Genomic DNA, 16,247 nt, shown 5'->3' on the forward strand with positions numbered 1-16,247 from the left:
GGACCCTCAACAGCAGACAAGAAGAAGTACTGAGGAGAAATCTATTGTAATATCTCACACACTATTCACATGAAGACTGACTTTCTGTAATGGGAAGAATCCTAATATTGTCTGAAATTTACAAAAATATATGAAACTCTCTTTGATGAAAAGTTGAGGAATGTCAGCCATTCATTATTGGTATGGTAGAATGTCATCTAATTATTAAGCCTGATGCAAAATAGAAAAAATGTACAGTATGTGTATTATCTGTTTCAGGTGACACACTCATGAGTGCACAACAGTGGATGCTGAGCCTTGAGAGGCAAGTGGTGTGTAACGGGCAAAGTTCTGCCACATCAATGTGAGTGCAACTGCAGACGTCTTTTCAAGTTTCTACATTTTTAACTTTGCATACCAAGAAGAAGCCTCATTAACCCTTGAATTTCTACAAAGGTACAAAAACAATATAATTTCATGTCAATATTTTTGCTCTTTTAAGGGGTGCCAAAACTATTCAGTCTTCTTCCTTTGTTTGGTTCATCATATTCTGTAAGTTCTCATGGAACTACTTTTTCTTATTAAAAGACTTGTTCATAATGGCATGCTGGGTTACATGAAATGTAATTGTTTGGAAAATCATAACGAAAACCTTTTTAAGTAAAAGCATTTTGTTTGTAATTTAACAATTAGAGACAACAGTTATTCATATTTATTTGATTTCATAGTATTGTGACTTTGGCACATAATTGTCTTCTGGGAATCAATCCAGAAAAAAATTCCAAAGCCTGCCATGGGAAGCATGTCATCCAGCTATCTGGAAGAGTGGTCCAAAAACGACTGCAGCCCTTGATGCGTTTGTGGGCTGTCCTCTCAGAAAACGTAAAGATTTCGAGTGGAGTGTAGTCTAAGAATGGTAAGCTTTGTTTCAGTAGAGCAAAGAATAGCAAAAGCGAAAAAGACTCTTATTGTCAAGTCTCCAAGTTTAGATTAACAAATTTCACTTAATGTGGTGTTGTCCAGGTGGAACGTTTAAGTTTACAAACTTGTCTGTACGCAGTTTATTCTTTCCCCTTTATGCTTGCTAACTGATGTCTTTTTTGCATTCATATTATTTTCCAATTTTCTACAAAAGACAGTGAAAAGATATAACTTCTGCTAAGCTTGATTTGTTGAAAACAGTGATATGTACACATACACACACATTTCCAAGGCACTTATCCCCATTTCTCAGGGTCACAGTAACTTAGTAATCTCTGGCATCATAGGGTGTTGGGCAGGGGACTCCCTGGAAAAGGTGCCAACTTCATCACAGGACACACATAAACAGAGAGACACCCAGTAACATACACAACCAGTGTCGCCTCTACATGCCACCTAACATCTATGTCTTAGGATTATGGAAGAAAACTCATGCAAGGACAAGAAGAACATGGAAACTCCAGCCAGACCGCATTTTACCCATTAACTCTGGCACTGAAGAGCTTCAGCGCTAAGCAATACACTACTGATCGACAACACTGCCAACCTAATAGGGACTTGCTGAACTAAAAACATAAGTAGTGATAATTATTCTGCTTCCATTACTTTCACACATAGAAAGTAAAAAAGTGTTGCCTATATATCTTTATATTATTTGTTGCTAAACAGGCATTATGGAATACTAAATTGGCATTTCATAGAATGTTTCAAAACTGCAATAACTTTAAAAGTACAAAGGGGAAAAGGTGGCACACCATCTGCATAACAGGGCCTCAGCGCATGGCAAATTGGAACCAAAGCAACGTGCAGGCACAAACCAGTGAAGTCACAGAGCAGTCTAAAAATGTCAGGTTTTTCAGTGTTTTCCTTGTGAATGCAGTCAAACCTAGTTATCTCCAGGTCTACTGAGTCACCTCTGAAGAAAGAAGATGTCGCTGTGCTCCGTGACATAACAGTGTCCTTGATGTTGAGGAAATCGTTATGTGTCATATTTATGCAGACATTGTATTCATATGTTCCTACAGTTTTATTCCTATTCCACCAATTTAAATCACTGTATAAGTGTATTGTTTTTGCACACTTGCCACCATATTGTCAGGTCGGGGTTTGAAATGTGCCAGTGTTCTGACGATTTGTCATATTTGTCGAAGTATCCTACCGTAGTTTATTGTAAGTCGTAACATTAAACTTATAACGTTATACCATGTCATCATTTAACATGTATTTAGAAGTCGTCCATCAAATTTATGGAAATGTTAATATTTCTCAATTTATTATATATGCATCATTTAATGCCCGAAAGAGACACAGCCTGATGCAAAGATTTGACAAGACGGTCATTACTCGTGCATGGATACATTGGCCTGTACAAGACTAAAAGTCACACATGCAAAATATACAATTTATAAAATGTTGACAATAAATACCTATGCAGTAAACTGTAATAAATGCATTAATGTAGTAAGGCTAAGTTGCGTAATTTTGGTCTGCGCATGTGTAGTATCAGTGAGTAGATCATTTCGATGGGTAGGATATTTCATTAGAACACCGGCAGCTCGCCGTCTAACGTGGCTCTTTGACACCTGTGAGTAGTCGCTACTTCTGTTCGTGAAGTATTCGGAAAGAATCGGAAGAGCATAAATATGAGGGTGAAGGCAGGGGATCATAAATGCTAATCATGCAGTGGTAGAACATTACGAGACAAAGAGCGATGTGACGTGTCGTGGCCGAATTGACCTGTGCGCTCCGTTATCTGCGCTCTTTGATGCCTAATTAACGGCATAAATGAGACACTTGAATGCGGTTGTGTCTTTTCTGTGTTTTAGGATGGCCGCGTTACCCGGCTCTGCTTGTCCTTCTCTTAATCTACTGTATTATGTTAGCCATATAATGGCGCTTTTCCACTGCATAGTACGGCACAGCACGGTTCAGTACAGCTCACCTTGGATCGGCTCAGTTCGGCTCGGTTTGCGTTTCGACTGCAGTTTAGTACCGCTTTAGAGTGGGCGGGATTATTCACGTGTCGTTATAGTTGCACCGACTTCCTGAAAAACTTTTTCATTCCGCGTCGCCCCATCCAGCTCTCACTGGATCCGCTCCTCGGCTACCAACGAGAGGAACGTCTGTACTTCCTCAATAGACCACAAAACAGCCATTTTTGGTTAAAACAAAATGGTGCGTCCGAACCTTCGCTGGCTGTGCTAAAAATCTAGCGAGTCTGTTGTGTCTCGTGTCGCAAGTTCAGTGACGCAGTAATGACGATTTTCTCCGGCCAATCAGTGACCAGCAGAGTTTACACGTCACGCTTTGGTAACGGTTCGGCGCTTGGAACCTCGGCTGAGGTGGTACTAAAAAAAGGACCAGGTACTGTTCCCAGTGGAAAACCCCCCAAAAGTGAGCTGAACTGAACCGTGTCGTGCCGTACTACAGTATGCAGTGGAAAATCGCCATAAATGAGCTTTTAAAGCGGACTTTTACAGGGAAATTCAACATCAGAGGACACAAACGAGGGAGGCCAGTGAAGTGAAAGGCGAACTTTGGCGTCAAAAGTCCGACAAACGACAGCCTCCGCTTTTCTTTTGGGATTGGACTTCATAGAACTGTGGAGCACAGGGAACGGACAGGTTTGAAATCGCTCCCTTATGGATTCAAAATCGTTGGATATCCTGATAGGATTGATTTATGGACAATTGTTACTGGCGTTGTAAAGCGAGGAATTCGTAGCCGGCGTGTCCGTCATGAAGGAGAACTTGTAAGGACAGACCACAAGATTCCATGGAGGGAGTCCAAGCTTTTACTAAACAAGGCATGTCTGCTTTGATTTGAGGGTGGAGTGGGTTGACTAAAATGTGGGGTGGCTTTATGCTTATTGTTTAACATGGGCTTACAGGGACAGTAGCATGGGGACATGGTCAGTTGGTAGTCCCCAAAAGAAGTTTTTGCAACAAACCAGGGTCATCTTAATGCATGGGAATGCTGGGCAGTTGCCTGGGGGGCCCACTAGCATAGGGGCACCATACTACTCAGTTTGTTGTGACTTGCTGAGTGGTTGGGTAGGTAGGGGCCCCAGTGCACTGCTTTACCCCGGGGCCTATAATGCTGTTAAGACAGCCCTGCAACAAACCTGGTGGGTTTGGTGGCAGCATTTTTCACAGAATTATTTCCTGAAAATTCACCATTCAGTCACCTTAGGCACACATTCTTTTTACTCCTTTGTTCCTGATGGTGTGTGATACTAGTGTGACACGTGTTGAGTATTTCTGGGTATAGTATTCTGGGATAGATTGTTATAGCAATGGCCAACAACCGCCCCAAAACCACAAACAAATATGTCATTGTGCCAAGGTGGTAAATTTCAACTTTTCTTATTTGTAGATTCCTTTAAGTTCAAACATGTTGTGGGGGGAAAAAAATGAAAGAATACTAATTGTAACAATTGGCGATTGGTCCCTGGTGTCTGGCCATAGTGATAGAAGCCTGAGAGATGAAGGTTTCATACTAGTCGGGGTCCCCAACTCTGGTCATGGAGGGCCTCGGTGGCTACAGGTTTTCATTCCAATCCTTTTCTTAATTAGTGACCTTTTTCTCCTAATTTTGAATTTTATTTTACTTGCTGTTGATGACTCAGACCCCTTGTTTGTTTTCCCTTAATTATTAGCCAAACAATAATGAGATATAAAATGACCCACAACATGACCAACATTGTTGATCATACAATATCTGGAAATAAAGAAAGATGAGGGTCTCAGGAATACTGTTCGGCTCAGGCCCCCAAAACATTTATGGTGCTTTTTAGAAAAGAGAAAATCAACAATTTCTGAAGTGTATGCCACTGCACAATGAGAGCAGCAACAAGCCATGCCATTAAACAGCGGGTTTAGTTAACAACTGGTTGGAGTTTCAGACCCTGACTTAGTTGGTCTTCTGCTGGCTTACTGACTTCACATTTCATTTCTGTTTGGGTGTCATTTTAAGGAAAGAAATGAAGCAATTCAGAGGAATGATGAAGAAATTCAGGGAACAAATAATAAAAAAAGTAAATTAAAATGTATTCAAATTAGCAGCAAAAACAGGTCACCAATTAAGCATTAGAATTAAAACCTGCAGCCCCTGGGGCCCTCCAGAACTGGAGTTGGGGACCCCTGGTTCATCGTGTACTGCTGTGCTACTGGGGTTGTGTGTGGTGGTGGTGTGTGGGTTTTATATATATATATATATATATATATATGATGCATATGTTTAATGTCACTGTCCAGTATTCTCCCAGTATCTAAGTTGAGTGCTGTGTGTTTCACTTTATTAACACAGCTTGCTGCTTATTTTGCCCATAGCATTCTTTGTGATACGAGTTTAGAACAGACAGTAATTGTATTTTATCTTTTGGTGTTCCTTCTGTTTTTCATTTTTTGACAATGGTCTTGCTCTGGGCAGATAAGTTAATTTAGTACTAACCTCTTTACATTAGAGAGAAAAAAAAACAAACTTTCAGGACATCTTCCCAAACAAAGACGATATTTTCAGACTTTTCGTAATGTTGTCTGTCACAAATGCATTGCTGAGTGATTGTCATCCAAGCTCAAGCTGGTCTCAGACCTCCATGACAGACTGAATCGTTTGACTCCGATGTCCACCTTTGAAACCGTGATCTGGTCAAGGACTTTGTTAATTTTCTAACCTGGTTAATCCAGACCAGGGTCTTTTGGGGGGTGGGGTGTTTGCGTTTTGGGCAATGGTGGGGTTTATCCCAGCTGGTACAATGCTGCAATTGAGTAAGGCAAGCCTTGTGTTCTTGTACAGTGTTTGCCATTCCCGTGTTTGCAGTTAGGTCTGTAGTGGGCTCTTCAAACCTTGGTCTGTAACGGTCATCTGTGCAGCAATGGCTAATGAAGATCTCCACTTTGATGGAGCACAGATTGTCTCATTTTGGAGAGGCAGTACTTTCTTTATTATGTATTAGATGTCTGCCATTAAATTTAAAGCTAAGCCTCTGTAGTTGTCATCATTGACTTTACTTGGTGTGATTCTGAGACCTTGATGTGTGGAGCACTCAGTGTTTTGGGTAGGTGGCTCCCCAAACATGTGTGTAGCCCAGGAGCCCTCAAACCTCCTTAATGTGGCTTTAAGGACTTTTAGATTGTCTATTGGAATGGCTGATCTGTGTGCATTAAATTCACAGCTGATGTTTCTTTTGTTCCATTATGGAAGTGGTGATTTGGTTTTGCAGAGTTTATTAATGAGAAATAGCGGAGATATTTTATGTTTAGTAAATAGTTTTTTTTTATATTTAAGAGGACCCTGATGCTATGAGACAATCAAGCTCCTCTTAATTACAGTATTTATTTTAAAGCTATATTGTATTTGATTTCTTTGGGGTTGTGAGCATCCTTAAGAAGAAATTTCCCTGAAGTTTCTCATCTTTATCACATGATCTCTTATGGTCAGCATAAACCCTTCTGTCTCTCCAAACATCCTGCTGCATATTAGCCAGCCGTTGGATGCCATAGCATATCCACACCAGGCTGGATATTTGAGGATGTCTGGCAAGTGATGTAGTTCTGTCTGTCCTCTGATGTTGACTGTGGTGTGGAGCTTGTGTCTGCTGAAACTTGTGCTGTGTATAGTCTTTATGTCTGCTGTTTTGTGGGGAAAGAAGTCTCTTAAATTATAAATCTGTTTTATATAAATTAGTGACATTTAAGACACCATCCTGCAGTTCTTTGGCTGCTTTGGTGGGCTGCTGTTGGTATCTTTCTTTTGGTGCTGTTGTATGTCTGCACTTGGTGCCACGGCCCACCTGCCAAGTTGTTTTGCCTGCCTAAGGTAAAGTCATCCCTGATGGAGGATCGCAGGAATCTTGGGCTAGAGGGGTCCTTTCATCGGATTGGCTGGCCAAGCAATGTTTCAGCTGTGGAATGGCTAAATGGGGGAGGCAGCTTGATGGCCGAGGTCTCCAGGACTCTAAACAAATCCAAACCATATTATGTGATATCATCTACTGTTAAATTCTGCTCCATGCTTGTAAAATTCTTATTTGTTATACTGTATTGAGGATTTGTTCTGTTCTGTGTATTGTATTGTATTGTATTGACCCTCTTCTTTTTGACACCCACTGCACGCCCAGCCTCCCAGTAAAGGGGTCTCTTTGAACTGCCTTTCCAAAGGTTTCTTCTGTTTTTTCCCTACAAGGGGATTCCTGGGAGTTTTTTCTTGTCTTCTTAGAGAGTCGAGGCTGGGGGGCTGTCAAGAGGTAGGGCCTATTAAAGCCTATTGCGGTGGTACTTGTATGATTTTGGACTATACAAAAATAAACTGTATTGTGTGTGACCAGTGTAGGACTCTGAAAGAGTATGCGAGGACTGGCGTGCTGTGTGTGTTGATGGCTGTGATTGTGCGGTCTGCATATTGGTGTGATTTTTTTTTTTAGTATGTGCTTTTGTGTAAGGTTACACTTCACTAGGTTTGGTGACAGAACCACAGAGTCATAAGGGTGTCTTTCTGGATGACACCTCGTCTTATCTGCATTGAGTCAGTATGAGTGTCATGTACTTGGTATATCCCATGGAGTGGTGGTCTGAAGCATCCCGTTAGTTTTTGTACAAGGGAGACCACATAATAAAGTCCAATTTTAGCCTGGTTTGGCCAAGGTTTCTAGAATTCTGCAGCTTCAACTTGGAGCACAGAATGATCCAGGCAATAAGTGTGATGTGTGTACAAATAATTGCACAGTCGGAGTATCTTCATTTTTAAAAGTATTAGTAAAATTCAAAGTTAAAACTGTTCCCACTAAAGAGAACAATGAATATTTCAAATATCTTGTATACAGTTCTGTTTAATCCCTGTAGTATTGTTAATTTCTTTAAGCTCCTATCCTACACTTGCAGGACATGCAATAGGTCCAGATGTCTATCCGTATGGTCACAAATCTGCCTGCTTTTGCTGGTAAGCTCACAGTCCTTGGTTCTAGCAGAGAGGTGAAGTTCTTCCTGGCTAATTGTTCTTCAACATTTCTGTAATAAAAGAATGTTGTATTACAGTATGTGTTTGCATATGGGCTAGGCAATTATATCACTATCAAAGTGTATATGTGCAATTTAAATTGCTGAAACACTTGGGTGAATTTGAACAGTCTTATTTCTAAGATTGGCTTTTACAGTAATAATTGTGTTAGCCACGTGTCGGACACTGTCAAATGCGTTTTGGTTTTATTTGTGGTCCATTTTGTTTATCTTTTGTGTTTTGATTTGCTTTCTTATGCATGTATTAAGTATTTTGTATGTTATAGACAGACAGCTGATAGATCTGTTTTTGTTGTCTGTGGTGTCTTTCGACTTGGGTTTCATGTTTGTGATGTCATCTATCAACCTTCTTGGTGGTAACACAGAGTTTGGCTCACACTTGTAATTATGCATAAATATGGTTAAGCCAAAGTCATGCACGGGGAGACATGTAATGATCTGCTTTACCGTGGTAGGCCTGAATAACTCTCTTGGGCCTGTGTTTTGCTAGTGGGTAAAATCTTGCTTCCAACATTTGAACAATTTTCGTACAGGCAACAACATTTATTTATATAGCACATTTTCATACAAATAATGTAGCTCAAAGTGCTTTACATGATGAAGAAAAGAGAAATAAGAGACAAAGTAAGAATTAGAATAAGACAACACTAATTAACATAGAATAAGAGTAAGGTCCGATGGCCAAGGAGGACAGAAAAAACAAAAAAAACTCCAGACAGCTGGAGAGAAAAAATAAAATCTGCAGGGGTTCCAGGCCCAGTCCCCTCTGGGCATACTACCTAACATAAATGAAACAGTCCTCTTTGTATTTAGGGTTCTCTTGGAAGGACTTGATGATGGTGGTCATGCAGACTTCTGGCTTTTAATCCATCAATGTAGGAACATCATGGTGCTTTGATTAGGTGGTGGTGGCGCAGGTCACCACCACAGAAAATCAGGAAAAGAAACAGAAGAGAGAGTAGGGGTCAGTACAGATTTTAGAGCCATCATGAATAGTTATTATAATGAATTGAATATACAGAGTATCAGGATTAGATGAAGGTGAAGTTATGAGAAAGCCATGTTAAAGTAATGAGTTTTTAGCAGTTTTTTAAAGTGCTCCACCGTATCAGCCTGGTGAATTCCTATTGGCAGGCTATTCTAGATTTTAGGTGCATAACAGCAGAAGGCCGCCTCACCACTTTTAAGTTTTGCTGTTGGAATTCTAAGCAGATACTCATTTGAGGATCTAAGGTTACGATTTGGAATATAAGGTGTCAGACATTTGGATATATAAGATGGAGCGAGATTATTTAAGGCTTTGTAAACCATAAGCAGTATTTTAAAGTCAATTCTGAATGACTGCCTGTGCTGTTGCTGGTTAGGTTGAGTTGTTTGAGTACAGTTACTGTGTAATGCGCTCTTTCTCTACCTCTTTTAATCTGCTTGAGGTTTCACTTCAAAGGAAAGCTGAGCATTTGGTAGTATACCACCGAACTGCAGTGAGATGCCGCAGTCCAGTCCTGTGACTGCGTAAAGCTGTGTCGTGGTGCATGACAATCGGGCAGGGCAAGAAAGACCTCTGTCTCCTAAGCACTGTTCACATGCAGCAACTGTCCATGTTGGTGTCTGAGGAAGTCATACTAGGAGTACGTTTATCAAGTGGATCAACCTCTGATGTTCTACCCTCATATGCAAGCAAGAGACCAAATATTAGAAAAATATCTTTTAACATCCGCTCCATCTGTGTCTGTGCATTGAAGACTCTTTTAAAACATCACACGAAGCACCGATACTAAATCTAATCTGCGTCAGTACACCATTGGACTTTTGACATGCGTTTTGTACTGTGTTTATGTTGATGTTTTGGGATTTAAATGTTTCTTTTACATGTTTATTGGCTTATTGCGTTCTGTTTTTTTTCCCCTTCCCCTATACAGTCCCACAGATTTAATGGAGAACAGCAGTCGTGAGCATCTAAACATTGATGCAGTAGTACAGGTTTTGGAGGAACATATACTAAAGTTTCTCACTGGCTATAGGAATTGTGATGTAGTGAAGCATCCTGAGCTGGCTTCTCTTTCCAGCAATTGACTGCCGGCTTTGTCCATACCCTAGCAGCTCTTGAAGCAAGAAAGTATCTGTTATACCTGTGTGCCCACTTAGGATGGAGTGTGTGAGCACCAAACAAAAAGGGGACTTCCACCTCAAGTACCCAGAGAAGAACTGCAACTTCAGCACAAGAACAGTGTTAAAGATTTCAAATGTAGGCCAGCTGCCTGCCACGGTGCTATTATTTTGGATACTCCATATCTGAAACCTGGATTGTGCAGTTCTTCCCAGAACACTTGCATCCTGCTTTCCTGGGGCACATGTTCTGCCGATTTATGCTGCACGAGGACAGAAAGCTCTTTAAAAAAAAAAAAAAATGTCGGTGCTGTGGTTTTCCATGTGGGAACAAATATTCACAATTTCAGGTTAAGGGTACAGAAAGAGGACTTTGGATCACTGCTTCACATCACTCATGAAGGTACCTGGGATTTTCCTCTCTGGAACATTGCTGATGGTTAGATAATACCTTTATTTATATAAAATGTATTATCCAAGTGTCATAAATTGTTGAGGTTAAGTTGAGGCTTTTAGTTGCTGGTTTTCCTTCAATGCCTGTTTGAAGTCTTTCTTTGCTGAGTTTAGCCTTTCCTACATTGACAATTTCACTTTGTTCCTGGTGCAACAGGGTTTTTCCCCATGAAGAGATGGACTACATCTGCACAGGCCAAGCACCCAGGTCCTCTCAGACAATAACGCTAAGGTAATTAGACAGTTTTGTCTCTTTAAAACCCATAGACATAGTATATGTTAGTTCAGCTACCAGTTTGGCTAAATTTGAATTGTCTAAATAACCTTTTTATATTAATTCACATGTAACCAATATACGCATTAAAAACTGTATAGGGTGAGGGATTCATGTCCACCGTCTAATTGATATTCTTGTCATTGTCTGGTGGACTAATGCCAGTCCATGACTTCAAAACTGTCCTTGCATTGCTTCAGTGCTTTAACTTTTTGGAAGGGTTAGGTGTACAGGACTGGCAAGCTTTGGTGGCTGAATGGTCTGTTCTTGTCCAGACTATACTAATGTTCTAACTAGTCATTCGTTCTGTGTTAAGTGTGATGACGACAGTGGGGCTGATTTAAACAATCTGCATAGCTGGAGTATAAACCTCTGTTAGGATCTGACCTATGGATGTACCCTCTGTTGGCGCTACAGTAACGCACCACAGTCTCTCTAAAAGGTCTGCGCAAAGCAGGATAAGCATGAATGACTTTGAGAAATTAACACTCCTATACATGCTGTGCTCTTTTGAGCCCTTAAATGTGGCTATACTTAATATCGGAGCATTAACCACTTAGACACATTTCACTCAATGTAAGAGAGTTGGTTTTCCTGACACTTAAGATTGTTAATGTAATAAGTCTGAGTAGTGACTGTGGAGCCATGTTAAGTGTCTGCAAATTAGGTTTGTTCATTCTGTTTGCTGAGATAAAGGCAGTGCTATAGTGAGTGTTTTCTCAAGCCATTTAAACTAAAGATGCCTACTTTTGTTTTGTGTCCTTAGATGATCTTGGCTTAGTTTTTCAAGGAGTGACATAGTCTCTTGTATTTACTGTTAACATTTCAGAGGTCTATTATGCATCTTTCATTGCTCTCACTTTGAACTAGTTATCCATAAGAACTAATTACGATAAGCTTTACGATTAAGACTATTTGAACAAACATAATAAGTTTGATACATAAAACAAGTTTCAGTCAGATTTTTAGAACAAGTCATAGTAGAGAAACTGCATTGGTTAAAATCATATAAATGACCTGCAGGTTATTGAGGATGGAGACCATGGATCTCTTCTTGTTCTACTTGAGCACATCATTTGTCACCATAGACCACTGTATTCTTTTAAATCATCTTAATCAAAGGATGGGCCTCTAATCTTAATGCTCTCTTTAGTGCAAATTATCTCAAAACATAAGGCGAGTTGCCACAGCTATACAGATGACCCACAGGTTTACTTCTCTGTAGCACATAACCCTGATGTTCGCTCACTTAATGTCGGTCTGGTGTTTCTGAATGGATGAGTATTTCTTTCCTTTAAACTAAATGTACAGACAGAAATCTTAGTCGCTTTTGGTAATGGTAATAATGAAGGTGTTAGAAATATGCTTGATCTCATAGAATGAAAAGTCAAGGCACAAGTTAAATATTTGGGTGTAATCATTGACTTTGACCTAAACTTTAAATCACATATTAACCAGATTACGAGGACTACATTATTCTATTTAAAGAACATTGCAAAAATTAGGCCTCTTAGAACCTTGTAAGATACTTAAATTAATTCAAGCTTTTGTTCTTAGTCGGCTAGTAATGCAGTAAAGACAGAAATTGGCAGTGCAGTAAATTCAGAATGCAGCAACAAGAATCTTAGCCAGAGAAGAAGACAAATCTGAGCACATCTTACAAATTTTAGTATCATTCCATTGTTTATCCATGTCTTTTAGAATTGACTTTAAAATGCAACTAATAATATATAAAGCCTTAAAAAATCTTTGATCCTCCTTATACTTTGGCATGCCTGCCCCCCTACATTCTCACTTGTACCCTTAGATCTTCCAATAGTTGTCTGCTGATTATTCTAAGAGCCAAGTATAAAAAGTGGTGAGGACACCTTTTGCAGTTTTACATAAACAATCTAGAACACTTTACAAATAGAGAAATGCCAGGATAACACTATATCATTTATATATATATATATATATATATATATATATATATATATATATATATATATATATAAATAGTCCTAAAATTCTCTAATTTAGGGTGTTTGTACCTACATTTTAGTTCTACCCTTAATAAAGTAGATATGCATAGTGTTAATACTCTTCATTGAATCTGCAGCCTTGATTTAATCAAAGTCCTGCGCAGCCACCTCTAATGACTGAATGAAAGCAGATACCCCCAACCTGCCACAAGCATTGCCCCCTGCATTGAATCCTTGAAGTTGAAGCCTAAAAACCAATAAAGGAACAACTTGAGAAGATTTCTATTCGGTAGAATGGCTAGTTAGAGCTAGGTGGTCATTTGCCCCAACCACACTTGAACCCCTGCACATTTTTTATTCCCCTTCACCTTAACTTTCTTTTTATTCTGAACTTTCTTTCTGTCCACCCTGGCTATTTGAGCTTGTCATAGGGTCATCATTTAGAATCTTAAACAGTTCTAAATTTAAGGACTCTTTCTGTTAAATGTCTATGTAAGTGTGCATTATTAATTTGTTCTTTACTATTTCTGCATTGTTATGCTTATCTAATTTTAATTTGTTTTTCTTTAAGTCTTATAAACATCTTGTAGAGTAATTTGAATGCATTATTTGTATGAAAATGGGCAATAGAAATAAATGTTGTTTTTTGCAAACTTCAAAGCTGTTGCCTTTTTTTTTTTTTTTTCTGGGATAAAAATATTGCTAAGAAGACTAAAACCTGGTGTGTGTTATGAGTTGTGTGTACTGTCCATCGATTTCTCTGCAAGTGGTGAACCTATTTAACCATAACTTGTAACCTCCATCCATGCCAGAACCTTACAGCTTTGTGTTCTCCTCATTATTCCTGTGAAATCTGCTCAGGTGTGGATTGTGTGAAGTGCCTTGGCGCTAAACTGGTGGTGTTATGTCACTCCTCTTCATTCCAAGCTGCTGAACATCATGAAAGCAGAGGGCAGACCAGGGGCATCATGCATAACGCTGTGTGTAGAACTCGCACTATAACATGACGTAAGCACAAAAGCCGAAATGTGCTTACACACAAAAAAATTCCAGAGGCAGGAATCTGTGCGTTCACCAACTTCCACGTTTCTTCCGCTACATAAATCCCGGTCAGTGTGAAAAGTAACGCTCGTGCACGCGCCTGCTGTCCCGCCTCAACTCCTCCCAGAATTATGCCTCTTTGAATATGCAAATCAATATAAATAGCCCTTAAGCTCAGCGTTCTGTGTAAAGGCAATGGCAAAAGCACGGGGGGAATAGAAGAATTTTAGCGAATACCAAGTGGTGGCAAAGAAAAACGTACTATTTGTTGGTTTAAACAGTGGTATAAACAACAAAAGTAAATCAATCAAGTGACATAGCGTGTTGAAGAAACTTGAAAGCTCAAGTTCACAAAGTCGCACAGTGCCGGAAATAAAAAAGAAGTCACATATCAAAGTCGCTGTGAAAAGGCGAGTTGTAGCCCTGAGTGTCGTATGAAAGCTTATTATGGTACAGGGAAAAAAGCATGAAATGTCAACTTTAATCTCGAAATTTCCACTTTAATCACGTAGTTTATTTTGTCATTAAAGTAGAACATCATAAACTTCCTCTTAAAATTGTTTAATTTATTAGTTTCTCAAATCCCATCGTAACTGAAGTAGCACGTTAAATGCCTTGTTTTGTATTTGATCTTCTATGTGCTCTATGTGTGTGAATCACTATGTGCTTCCGGGCTTTCTCTTCCTCCAACAGGACACGGAATCCATTACATTCGTGATATTACAGCTCTCTGAATAATTAAAATACTGAGAAGTATACATGATTTAATTTTCATGATGATATAAGTTAAATCATGTTATTAAACATGGGAACACGATGGTGCAGTGATTGTTCAGGTCTCCAATGCTTGCTGTGCCATGCGCGACCTTCGATGAAATGCTTTAGTACAGAAGTACTGTCTCTTTCAAACGTACTAACCTCCAATTCCTGTCCTTACTTTTCTTTCTCCAAATTCCCAATCGCCACACAATCAGCTCTGTAATAGACGTTAAGCCATCTGTAAGCTTAGAACGCCGATTCTTCAAAACTTTTAAGGAACATTGAAATATCTTCATAGTACGTGTTTAATTATTCTATCCATCTATCCTTCCAGTGTCATGCCAGTCCCAGTAAGAATACAGCGTGAGGCAGGAACAATCCGTGAACAGAGCGCACGCTAATAGCTAACGCTGCGGCACTGTGTCCTGGCATGTTTAATTATTGACAATATAGATTATTTAAATGAAGTTAAAGTTTTATCTGTATGATATAATAAACATTTTGCTGCATTTCATCTTAAAAATGATATCCTCATCATATGTAAATACGCGCTTTATGAAGTGCCTCAGGTTGTGCAATATTATAACTGTATCGCAAGTTTACAGTGAGGTGATTGTACTAATAAGTATAAAGTGTTCTACAAGGAGCACTTGATGGACTGATTGAGTGCGTTTAGAGCTCTTGGGATGAAACTCTTTCTGAACCGCGAGGTCCGTACAGGAAAGGCTTTGAAATGTTTGCCGTGTGAAAGCAGTTCAGTAGACAGCATGGCTGAGGCAGCGTGTGCTTGATTCTGTATACCAATAATTCTCTTTCTCAGCTTCTGTAGATCTTTGATTCCCCACTCAGATACAGTGATATAAATACTCTGAGTGTTGCAGTGAGAGTAATATGGAAAAAGATGATCCGCTGTGGCAACTCCTAATGGGAGGAGCTGAAAGAAGAAGAAGAAAAATAAGAAGAAGAGGAAGGTGCGGTGAGAGTAACAACGCTAAAGCAGCTATGGAATTTAGCATAGTTTGACCATTCTGTGCACCATTATATTGTTACAGGTTAATTACAATCGGATGCATTAAACTAATAAACAATATGCGGTTAATTTCAGTGTATTCATAAAGCCGCGTCAGGGATGCTGATCTAAAAAAGAAAGGGTAACCACACAGGAACAGTAGCACTGCTCTGACGCTGGGTGTCGCAAGTCTGCAAAACCGAGCGCAGAACTTGCGTACGACAGGGCATGAGGTACTGTGGAAATGTGCGTGGCTTTACGCCAAGTTTAGGTTTTATACATCGGGATTTGAACGTGGAAACGTTCTTACGCTACATTTCTGTGCATATGCACCATTTATACATTGTTTCCTTTTAAGGCATTAGCTCTCCGTAAATGTGTTCTTTTAAAATTGCACCACATTAAGTAACTAAACAATATAGTAATATGACAGAAAAGGCGATATCCCTCCCATCATGATTACGGCGGTATAAGAATCACATGAGAAAAATATACTTTAGCTTACATTTACTGACGGTTGAAGCGGTTACAGACGGGAAGCATATGACAGACTTTATGCAGGCGTGGGAGTCTGGATCTACGCAGTCCGCCATTTTTCGTCACCACGCTGAGAGAGTTTTCGGACGGAGGTCCGAGCAGCTTTAAAGGGTTTGGCTGTTGTCCAA

The 16,247-nt window shown here is 39.6% G+C and overlaps 1 long non-coding RNA gene across 3 annotated transcripts in view; it reads left to right on the plus strand.

Annotated features, from left to right (window-relative positions):
- LOC120541534 overlaps window positions 1-16,247 on the plus strand; it is a 45,307-nt gene that overhangs the window by 17,076 nt on the left and 11,984 nt on the right. For 2 of the 3 annotated variants that reach the window (XR_005636022.1, XR_005636021.1), the window contains exons 2-4: window positions 259-435; window positions 9,896-10,485; window positions 10,693-10,767. This is a non-coding gene — a long non-coding RNA (uncharacterized LOC120541534). The remainder of the gene's footprint in view (window positions 1-258; window positions 436-9,895; window positions 10,486-10,692; window positions 10,768-16,247) is intronic. The other variant, XR_005636023.1, reaches the window with a different exon arrangement.

Source organism: Polypterus senegalus, chromosome 12 (assembly GCF_016835505.1).
Source record: "Polypterus senegalus isolate Bchr_013 chromosome 12, ASM1683550v1, whole genome shotgun sequence".
NCBI lineage: Eukaryota > Metazoa > Chordata > Cladistia > Polypteriformes > Polypteridae > Polypterus > Polypterus senegalus.